Source organism: Podarcis gaigeae (genome assembly GCF_964106915.1).
Source record: "Podarcis gaigeae genome assembly, chromosome: 4".
NCBI classification, from domain to species: domain Eukaryota; kingdom Metazoa; phylum Chordata; class Lepidosauria; order Squamata; family Lacertidae; genus Podarcis; species Podarcis gaigeae.
The window spans coordinates 3,069,037-3,080,717 of NC_139677.1; positions in this window are offsets into that span (position 1 = coordinate 3,069,037).

Sequence of the window (11,681 nt, forward strand, 5' to 3'; positions counted from 1 at the left end):
AAGCCTTCTTCCCTGACAGGAGCTCAAAGTGGCATGCAGAAAAATTAAGAATAGGTAAAAACATGGGGGGGGGGCATCAAAAACCAATTGAGCTTTAATAGAAATAAAACTGAGATGATCTATGAAAAACATACAGATAATTACAGTAAAAATAGCACCACCACTTTCCTTAAAGCTACCAGTTTCCCTAAACCTGTTGGAACGGTAAGATCTTGGCCTGCCAGCGGAAGGAGAACAAGGAGGGAGCCAGTCTAGCTTCTCTAGGGAGGGAGCTCTAGGGTGAAATTAAATGGCTAGTTTTAAGCTTCAAATCCCTAAATCGTTTGGGCCAGAGTTATCCAATGGGCCACCTGCACCCATGCCATTCTGCTTGCTCACTGGGATCTCAGTCGCAGGCCCTCTTGGCGCAAGGTGGGAGACCGCAATGAATAGGTCCTTTACTGGGGTGGCCCCACACCTTTGGAATTCTCCCCCGGGGGAGATGCAACGGGGGGGGGGTAGGCTTTTGGGAAGGCCTCGAGGACTCACTTGTTTTGGCTGGTCTTCCCTGGGTAATTTTTTGTCCTGCTCACCAGATTAAGGCTCACATATTTTTTACAGTACTGGAGTTCTGAGTTGTTTGCTTTTTTGTGACCCTGCTTGATTCTTGGAGACAAAAAAGGGGAGAGAGATGTTTTTATTATTTGGATGGGCATTGTCCAGAAAAGTAGCATTTCAGTATTTTAAAACAAAAAGAAATATGATGACTTCAAATGATTTTCTAGGGATGGAGTTGGATTCCCTGTGGGTCCTTGCAACCCCCTTCCTCGGTCCAATGACTTATGCTGGTCCTGGTGGGCAGGGCTGGGTCAAAACAAGGCCACCCAGTTCACCTGCCCCTAAGTCAGGGCAGCACTGCTGTCCATGAATATTGTACTGACCTGGCCTTCAACAGCAGCATAGCCAAGGCCACGGTGGTAGAAAACGAGAGGAAGGGCCCTTTAGAAATACTGCACAGAGATGCACAGGGCTGGACTCCGGTAATGTGGTGCCCTCAGTGAGGACAAAATGTGGCAGCCCCCCCCCCCAATTTCTTTCTTTTCACCATGATTCCTTTTGGAACAGTTGCTTTTTTAATGGATCTTCTCAGTAGGTACCCATATAAATACAGGGTTTTAAAATTATTATTATTATTATTATTATTATTATTATTATTATTATTCACCCCCTTGGCTCAGTTCCCTGTGCAGAGGAACTGCTTGCACCACCCTAAATGCATTTCTGGCTCCCATGTCTTCAGAGCCTTGCCACCCCATTCCCAACTCACCTGCCCTTCCCAATAACCCCTGGTATCAGTGGTCACTTGAACCTCCAAGACCACATGCAAACAATGACAACAATGTTGCATAAAACCATTACATAGAAAAGACATAGACAAATCTCTCCCGTTAAGTAGATTACATTGTTCAATGGTACTGAAATGCCTTTGTAAAGATGAAATGCCTAGCATCGGACAATTATAGCTGATAACTTTTTCTTGGGGCTTTGACCTGGTGAAAAAAAATGCATTTTAGAGAAAAGGATTTAATAACATGCATTTCACAAGTTTTTTCAATAGGTATTTAGCAGTAGATTACTAACTATTAATAAGCCTTTATCTTTGGCACCAAGACAAGCTTCTTAGGCTCACTGAGGCTGTGATTTGCCCCCGACTTCTGCACCAGCAGCCAGACGACAGAAAGCAGCTCACAGCCTTAAATGCATTGAAGCTGCCTCTGCCTGCGGAAGCTGGCAATTTCTTCTCATACATCCGCATGCAGGCCAGCAGGCATTAGGCAAACCCATAATATCAGTCCCAGCGTGCGTTGTAATGCTATTTTGCCACTGCCTGTCTGGCGACTTCATTTCATTTCTTTCTTTCTCTTGAACCTCATTTCTAAATCTTCCTCCAAGTAGCACACTTCTCCAAAACAGAGGAATATAAACTGAAGAAACCATTAGATTACAGACATTTGTGGACATTTCACCAACCGCATCATGTGGAGAAACATCCATCCCTGACACTGATGATTCATGGCTAAAGAGAGCCACAATATTGCACTAATGGACTTACACAGCAATCCTAAGTGAACTAGCTTTTTTTCCACAAAAAAATTACCGCCCTATTCTTGCCCATTAAGCTTATAAGAGCAATTGTCACCAAACTGGTAAGTCTTAATAGCTCTAAAAGCCCATTATAGTCCTCATTTTGGGTTTACATCGAGCTGAAGAGAATGGGGTCAGAGATGGCACACGCCGGTTGGAAAATGGAACTTTGTGTTCACTATACCTTTTGCAAACACAGTGAAATGCCAGGAACATGTTAGGTCAGTATAAACTGAGGAAGGATAGAGAAATTGTGAGCGGGGAGGACAGCAGACTAGACAGAGGTGGGTGAAGAACATCTGAGATAAACTCTCATCATGTCTGAAGAGCTTTTCTGGATGCATGCCAGCTTGAATGTGGGATCAAGGATGTAAAGTGGAGACAGCTTTGCTGATAAGAGGAGATTATTTTAGTCTGAGGTGCTGCTCACGTCACCCTCAGGCTTGGATGTCATCCAAATCTTGGCCAGCAAAGCAAACATGAATCAGGGAGAAACCACCAGAGACAGAAGATGAAGGATGAAGTTCCATGCAAAGTGTCCTACAACTTTCTGCGGATGGTATTGTGACTCCCACCCTTCATCCTAAGGTCCCAGGGAGAGTTCCAGCAATAAAACACAATATTGAAAATAATTTTTAAAAATTTACAATTATTAAAAATAAACTGGGTCCTAAAATATTGTTTCATTTAACCTACCCTATTTATCTAAAATAGAGGGTCAAATCTTGTATGCAGGACAAAAATCTGTAGACAATATTCAATAATGTTCAGACCCCTGTCCATCAATATGCAGATGATACCCAGCTCTACCTCACCTTTAAATCAGAACCAGTGAAGGCAGTGAAGGTCCCGTGTGAGTGTCTGGAGGCAGTTGGAGGGTGGATGGCAGCTAACAGATTGTGGTTGAATCCTGACAAGACAGAAATACTGTTCTTGGGGGACAGGGGGTGGGCTGGTATGGAGGACTCCTGAATGGGGTAACCGTGCCCCTGAAGGACCAGGTGCTCAGCCTGGGAGTCATTTTGGACTCACAGCTGTCCATGGAGGTGCAGGTCAATTCTGTGTCCAGGGCAGCTGTCTACCAGCTCTATCTGGCACATAGCTGTCAACATTTTCCTTTTTTTAAGGGAAATTCCCTTATTCCAAATAGGATTCCTCGCGAGAAAAGGGAAAAGTTGACAGCTATGATCTGGCACGCAGGCTGAGACCCTACCTGCCCACAGACTGTCTCACTAGAGTGCCTCATGCTCTGGTAATCTCCCGCTTGACTACTGCAATGCACTCTATGTGGGGCTACCTTTGAAGGTGACCCGGAAACTGCAATTAATGTGGCAGCTAGACTGGTGACTGGGAGTGGCCGCCGAGACCACATAACACCGGTCCTGAAAGATCTTCATTGGCTCCCAGTATGCTTCCAAGCACAAATCAAAGTGTTGGTGCTGACCTTTAAAGCCCTAAACGGTCCTGTATAGCAGAAGAAATGTCTCCACCCCCATTGTCCAGCCCAGACACTGAGGTCCAGTGCTGAGAGCCTTCTGGCGGTTCCCTTGCTGCAAGAAATGAGGTTACAGGGAACCAGGCAGAGGGCCTTCTCGGTAGTGGCACCCGCCCTGTGGAACGCCCTTCCAGCAGATGTCAAGGCAATAAGCAACTATTTTACTTTAAAAAGACAACTGAAGGTGGCCCTGTTTAGGAAAGTTTTTAATGTTTTAATGTTTGATGCTGTATTGTCTATAATATTTGGTTGGAAGCCGCCCAGAGTGGCTTGCGAAACCCAGCCAGATGGGTGGTGTAATGGTTATAGGGGTTGCTCAGCCGGCTGGGAAGGCTGCCTCGGTATTTCAGAAATGCGCTTCTCCTGAGCCCGCGCTTCCTGTCTTACTCCAATCGCAAGCACAGCCTTGGTCAGCTGATCCATCGACTGCGTGCGGAGCGTGCGGGAAAGCTCGTCCTTCACAGTTGGGGACAACCCCTCCTCAAACAACATTTGAATGGGTTCAGAGTCCAGATCCCACCCTAGCCGGTGGATCAAGATCGCAAAGCGCAACCAGTAGTCTCTAACTGATTGGGTCCCCTGCTTGCACCCCATCAATTCCCGTCGAGTCACATTTTGCTCCACTTCACTGGGATACATTGCATCCATCGCCTGATAGAATTTCCTAAGGTCTTTCAAGGCAGCATTTTGCATTGCCATTAGGGGCCTGATCCATTCCCGGGCTCTATCCTGTAGATGCCCGACAATATAGGCCACCCTTTCCCCATCATCAGCAAAGTCATTATGCTGCAGTTCCAAAGCGTACTCTATTTCCGTTCGGAACATGTTATAGTCCTGGGGCTTCCCCCCAAACTTGTGTACCAGTCCCGGTACCTTCCTTGCGAGGGGGGTGGGTCTGACCTGTGCATTCTGTGCCCGCCTTTCGTCCAGCCGCGCTGTCAGGAGAGCCACATGCTGTTCCAAATCTCGGTTCCTCTCCACCAGATTTTGCACTCCAGCTGCTTGCTCCGTTGCGCCGGCTTCTCCGGTTTGGCTCATTATGCTGCCTACCTGTCGCTGCGCACAAGCAACGTCAGAGACTGACAGATTGCTGTAATGGTTATAGGGGTTGCTCGTGTGTAAGTTGCCGCCACTCCTGGCTAGGTTACCTGGTTAATTTTTTTCTGTCTGGACAGCCCTTCACTTCATGGCTGTTTCAGTCACTAGCAGAATCCATCAGTGGGCGTTTCTTGAACCTCTTCCAGCAAAGAAGTTTTTTGACGCCAAGTCTCCGCCTACTCTCCCTGCACGGAAGTCTTCTGCGCAGGGTGGGTGTGGGCAGCGGAGGACCCGTGCTCCCCCCGCAGGTCTCCGGCGAGGAGTCCTGGAGCCCCCTCTCCGATTCCCCCATCCGCCCCCCTTTATCCCTGGTGTTATGCTGATTTTCTTCCCCAGCCGATGAGCTGCCTCTCTCCCTGCTGGGCCCTTCTCCAGCATTGCTTGGGAGCCTTGCCTCCGCCTCTGGCTCTGATGGCAGTTCCCTGACAGGTGGGGTAAAATAATAAATTATTATTATTATAGTAACTTAAAAAAACACTTGAAAGACAAATTTCCAAGAAATTAGAACAAAAGAAAATTTGAACAATCAACCATATGTCAGGAGTGCTCTGATGGTGTTTCCTGCTTGGCAGGGAGTTGGACTCGATGGCCCTTGTGGTCTCTTCCAACTCTATGATTCTATGATTCTAACTCCTATTCCTATCCTTTTGCAATGCAGTTCATCGAGAGGACAATACACAAAAATTTTTTATAGATGTTTGTTATAATTAGAAATACAAGATGGGTGACACCTGGCTTGAGAGCAGTACATGTGAAAAGGATCTAGGAGTCTTGGTTGACCACAAACTTGACCACAAACAGTGTGACGCGGCAGCTAAAAAAGCCAATGCAATTCTGGGCTGCATCAATAGGAGTATAGCATCTAGATCAAGGGAAGTAATAGTGCCACTGTATTCTGCTCTGGTCAGACCTCACCTGGAGTACTGTGTCCAGTTCTGGGCACCACAGTTCAAGAAGGACACTGACAAACTGGGACGTGTCCAGAGGAGGGCAACCAAAATGGTCAAAGGCCTGGAAACGATGCCTTATGAGGAACGGCTAAGGGAGCTGGGCATGTTTAGCCTGGAGAAGAGGAGGTTAAGGGGTGATATGATAGCCATGTTCAAATATATAAAAGGATGTCACATAGAGGAGGGAAAAGGTTGTTTTCTGCTGCTCCAGAGAAGCAGACACGGAGCAATGGATCCAAACTACAAGAAAGAAGATTCCACCTAAACATTAGGAAGAACTTCCTGACAGTAAGAGCTGTTCGACAGTGGAATTTGCTGCCAAGGAGTGTGGTGGAGTCTCCTTTGGAGGTCTTTAAGCAGAGGCTTGACAGCCATATGTCAGGAGTGCTCTGATGGTGTTTCCTGCTTGGCAGGGGGTTGGACTCGATGGCCCTTGTGGTCTCTTCCAACTCTATGATTCTATGATTCTAGAAAACACACACACAAGACCAGATACCAGTATCTCTATCCGCAGTGCTTGGTCCAAGTGAAATGCCAGACTGTGATCATTGTCTCTTAGGAGGGGAGCCCTATCCAGAATTGGTTGCACACCTCCATCCAGATCAAGATCTTTCTCCACCCATAGTACCTCTGGGTTATCTGGACTATGTTTCATCTATCCCCAAAATTGCCTGTGGATAACAGTTTCCACAGCTTCCCTCAGACATTAACCCCAACCTCTGGATAACTCCTCCCAGCAGATTCATGTAGATGTTAAACAGCATGGAAGACAACCGACAACCTGAGGTACTGCTAATGTCATTGTCCATGTGGCAGAACTGTAGTCCCTTAGCACAACCTTCTGGGCCATCCTGCCAGAAAGGACTGTGACCACCACCACACCTCCAAGTCTTGATGAAAGCAGTTGGACTAGAAGAACACCACAGGTGATGGCATTGAAAACTGCTGAGAAGTACAGGAGAATGAAGAGGGTTGCCCTCCCCCGGCCCATTTCCCAGTGGAAAAGTCATCAACCAGGGCAAACAAACTCAAGCCATTCCCTAGATCATCTCAATAACACAACATCAGGCCTATAAAATAGATTGGGATTATTATGCCCATTTTGCAGATGGGGATTGACTGTGAGTTGGAGGTTTGTGTGGAAAGATGGGGAAAGAAAATGGCGGAGGAGACTGGGAGCCACAGTTGCCCACTCCCATCTCATCCACAAGGGGAGTATGATGGGATGGGAATAGCTACCTGCCACTGCATCCTCCTTATCCCTCACTCACATGTGGACACCACGTGTGGGCCAGAAAGGGGGGGCAGTTGATTGGGAAGGAGGGCGAAGAAGGTGGGAGACTGAAATGGGCAGATTTGCCCAAAAGGTACAGGGATTGGGGCGGGGAGAACCCTTAAAATGACAGAACTGAAGAGTATTTTGAGAGGCAGAAGTCTGAGCAGGAAGCTCAGCCCAGTAGCAAGCAAGCAAGCAAGTTTTGTGTGTGTGTGTGTGTGTGTGTGTGTGTGTGTAAAAATCTACTGAACCTGAGGAGCCTGAAAAATCAACCTGCTCCTTTGAGATCTGGAGTTCAGTCAGATGTATCCAAATAAAAGAGAACATGTTTTGGTGTTTGGAGGCCTTCTTGGAGTGAACTTACAACATTTTGCCAGAGGCAAAGTCATGAAGTTTCCCCCCATCAAATCAGCATCCTGCCAAGGCTCTGGTTTTACCAGTAATTCCCTCCTCAAACATCTGCATTGCTCATCCACCACATATCCCATAACAGCAGAACTAGTGTTTAGAACAAGGAGGGCCATATTTAAATTTAATAAATAATAATCATTATTCTTTGGTTCAAGAAGCTGATCCTAATATAGGGATTGGTAGTAGACCCTGTGCTGGGGTGAGACTAGGCTTTATTTCACTCGGGTGAAAGACCCAATTTGGCATCCCCACCCCCTGTGTGCATTTGTGTACACACACACACACACACACACACACACAGGCTGGGGAGCCTCAATGCTGCCCCTCTGGAAACGTCACCTGGGGCAAAAAACCCCAGCTAAGCCCCCCCCGCCCCATAGCTATAGTACTGCCCTGTGTGGTAGTGTTTTTAAACTTAGTTGTACTTTAATATGGTCCAAAGGTGCTATGGGTAATCCAGAAGGACTGGGAGCTATTTGGCAGGAAAAGGTAAACCATGGACATTTTAACCACAATATAAATATTAATCCTAATCACCAGCCCATGCTGGGGATATCCTTTGGCATAATGTGCCCAAATATGCAATAATTATGTGAAAATGGAAGCTATTATAAACAGTAATTAATACCAGCCGTCTTGAGGCAGTTTGCTCAGCATCCCCTCTTTTGAAGACAACTTCAAAAACAGCAGCAAAATGTGCGCCAGATCCAGCAAAGCACATCAGCAGCCCTAGGGTAGCTTTTCCAGTGGCAAGTTGTATTACCACCCCCAACATGTGTTGCAAACATCTCAGGTTTTACTTCTGTTGGAATCTCACTAGCTTTTTTTTTTTAAGCCAACAACAATATAATTGCTGATTTACCACCGCTGTTCAATCTAATTTACTTCTTAATGGTCCATTTGCATAGTGGAATTTGCATTTTATTTCACAGAGGATGTTACAGCTCCACCTGCCCTATTTCACACTAGACACCAGCAACTGGAGACAAAAATGATGATGTGGGGGGGAGGAGGGAGAGAAAATGGGGAGGGGGAACACACCTAGGAGAGTTCCTCTTGCCAAAACTGCTTGACTGTGAAGGTGAGGTCCTCTCTTATAAGAGGGGAGGAGGTTGAGTCGGTGGAGAAATTGCAAGCCAGTAACCAAAAAGAATATATTTCATAACTTCTTTTGGGGGTAGCACAGCTCAAGAGAATTAATTTTCAGGTGTGATGCTATCACTTGCCTCTCTCCTGGTAAAACCTCATTCATTCTATGCAATGTGACAGGAAACTGCAATGATATAAGCTGACACTCTGCACCTTATCAAAAAGTAGCATCGCTCTGGCATCACTATCTTCTTATTGACTTGGGCCTAGCCCAAATGCTAGTGATCACAGATAATGTTACAAGATATTATTCTCTACCTTGAGGAAAGCGATCAAAATAGCACAAAATTAGAAGCTGACTTTGGGGTCTAGGGTTTGTGTCGGGAGGGTTTACGCTCTTCCTACATGGTACATAATTTATTATATATTTTAGCTCAGCTTCAAGGCTTTGTTCCTGGGGTGACAGCTGTCATTTTAAAGGTGACTCATTACAGTCATTTTCAGAGCCCCCAGCAGATGGATGGGTCTTTATTTCCCAGGGAAAACTGACAGGTTATGGTTTTCAGCAGCTTTTAATCATTTGAATCAAACTTTTACACATCTGTCAATTACTTTGTTTTGTAATATTAATAATACTGCAATTGGAAGATGACAAAGAACATTCCCCCCTTGTTATAAAGTAAAAAACAAAACAAAAAATAAGTAAAGATCCACCTAAGTAATGAATGAAGGTACCAGTATTTTTAATAATAGTGGTATACCCTAGTTCAATATTATCTTGTGAGGGCATTTGTGGTCTCTGCCAAGCAACAATGAAAATGTACAATGGTTAAAACATGGCAAAAAAGAAAGAAATCCCAACCCCATATATATTTAAAACTGAAGTCAAAAAGCAACCTTTGTCCAGGCAAAGAAAAATGACACCACGTAAGTGGTATTTCAATATGGTTTATATGGAACTCATGTGTCAAAAGACAAGAATGGGTATAAGTGCTGCTTTTAAACTAGGAAATGCACAGGTGATTTTCAATAACCTAAGCTGTATAGCACGCTCCAGGTGTTGAATGCATCCCTACTAACCCTGTGTCCCATCAAGCTTAATGCATTCACCCAGTTGTGCATTGGGATGCACAAGGTGGTGACTGACCCCTAGTTCTGCATACACCCATCAGGAAAACAGGTCAGGAATTTGAGCCTGTATTCCTAAATACAACTCCTAGGGAATAAGCCCCATGCAACAGGCTGTGACCTCTGAGCAAACATTTATAGGCTTGTACTGTGAGCCCCTGGTGACTTGTGTTCAGCTTCGTAAGTCCGGGTTGGGCAGCTCTGACATACATTATTTAAACTAATCTTCACAACTATTCTTATGGTCAGCCATTGTTGCTACAGCTGTATCAGACCAAGTCGCCTTAATTCACCTTCATTAGGATTGTATTCTTTTACTGGCAGCAGCTTGCCAAGATCTCAGGCCAGAGCCTTGCCCTGCAATCTGAGACCCTCTAACCATCCCCAGCAATTGAAATCAGGACCATCTGCATGCTCTGATACCAAGCAACAGACACTTCCAGAAGCAGTGAGTTTATATCTTGCCCTATTCCATCTTTCCTATTGCAGATATCTTTCTGGCTAAGGGAGTGGCAAAGATCTTGAACGAGTATGCGATACTTGTGTTTCCCTTTTTAAAGAAAATTTCCCCAAACTATTTGTAAAGAGAAATAGTTATGACAAGCTTATTAGAGTAGTTTTGGTTGTAGTTAGGACATGCCTGCCTTTCAAAAACTGGGCAGCATGTTTTCCAAGCTGCCTGAAATTTGGCAGATCTGATTTATTTATTTAAAGGCTGCTATAGCAGAATGCCATTTGGAAAGAAAACAAAAAAGTTCCAGCAGAAGAGAACCTATGGGTGCAATGGAAAACAACAATGAAAAAGCGCAAGGAAGCAATTGAAATGCTTGTGAATTAATGAAATGGATGTGAATTAATGACCAACACATGTTTCTGTTGTAGGCCCCAACCCCCACAATGATACACACGATACACAAAATGTTTTGAATGCCAAAGGGAGAAGAGCTGCTGTTGTGTGGTGTGCATGTGTATGTGTGGAATGTAGGGAAAGAGTTAAGCACCCCTCCTTCCCACCATTTCTCTACTCACCTCCTGTAAAATGGCACTGCGGCTTTGTTATATCCAAGAAGTGCTTACCAGTGGAGTGTCTCCGTCAGCAGAGCAGAGCCCAGCACTTCTGCCTCATCCAGCACAGCAAATCTGGGATTGGGTTGCTCTGTACTCATTAGGAGCGTTTTAAGACTGAGCCTTGAAGGCAGAGGGCAGCACTGGAAAGAAATGTTGTGGGTATGGCAGGAACTAAGGGCAGTGATCTAGGACATGCCTTCAGCACCTGCATCAAGGAGGCCATGCTCACTGCTTGGCTAGGACCATTGCAAGGTGCTGTGGCAGCAAGCAATTGCCAATGAGAACAAAACACCACTTTATCCAGGAAAGGGTCTGTTCCCAGGGTTTCCCTAGGGAGAGCAGAACAGAGCTTTTCACCAGGCAATGGAGGATCAGCCATATACCACACAACTGGGCATGTCCTGGTACTGAACAGCACTTTCAGTATTCCTTCCTCTCTTGTATGCCAGAGATGAGAGAATTTTCAGCATGTGATTGGTGAAAGGGGATACATTATACTGTACATAGGGAATTTTGTGTCATTACAAGTTTGTATCCTCTGAAATAATGAGCATTACAGGTTTCTGGGGTGACAAAACTTGTGAATGCCTTGGCGACTTATCTTGGTTCCATTAAATCAAACACACATCAATGGAGTCACAATAATCACTGATAATTAGCAGAGCAGCTCAATATTTATGCATTTGCAGTACTGTGTCCAAGCCTGCAGCCTCTCTGGAGAGAGTGATTTGATTTACTTATTGAATATTTGTTTTTATATCCTGCCTTTCCTCCAATCAGGAGCGCCAAGCACATAACTACTTAAATAAAATACAACCTAGCATCCCATAATATTTTTTTCAAAAATATCATAACATTCATTAATCTGAGATGGTCCCTGGTCCAAATCCTGGCCTATCATTTTGCTTTAGCTAAGTTACTGGTTTCCATGCTGCCTTTCCCGTGTGACATATAGGAATGCCAAATGTAGGAACGTCTATTGAACTGACTGCTCTATGACCCTGGGAGGAAGAACTGGCTCTCCTTCTCAAGGCTGTGGGCC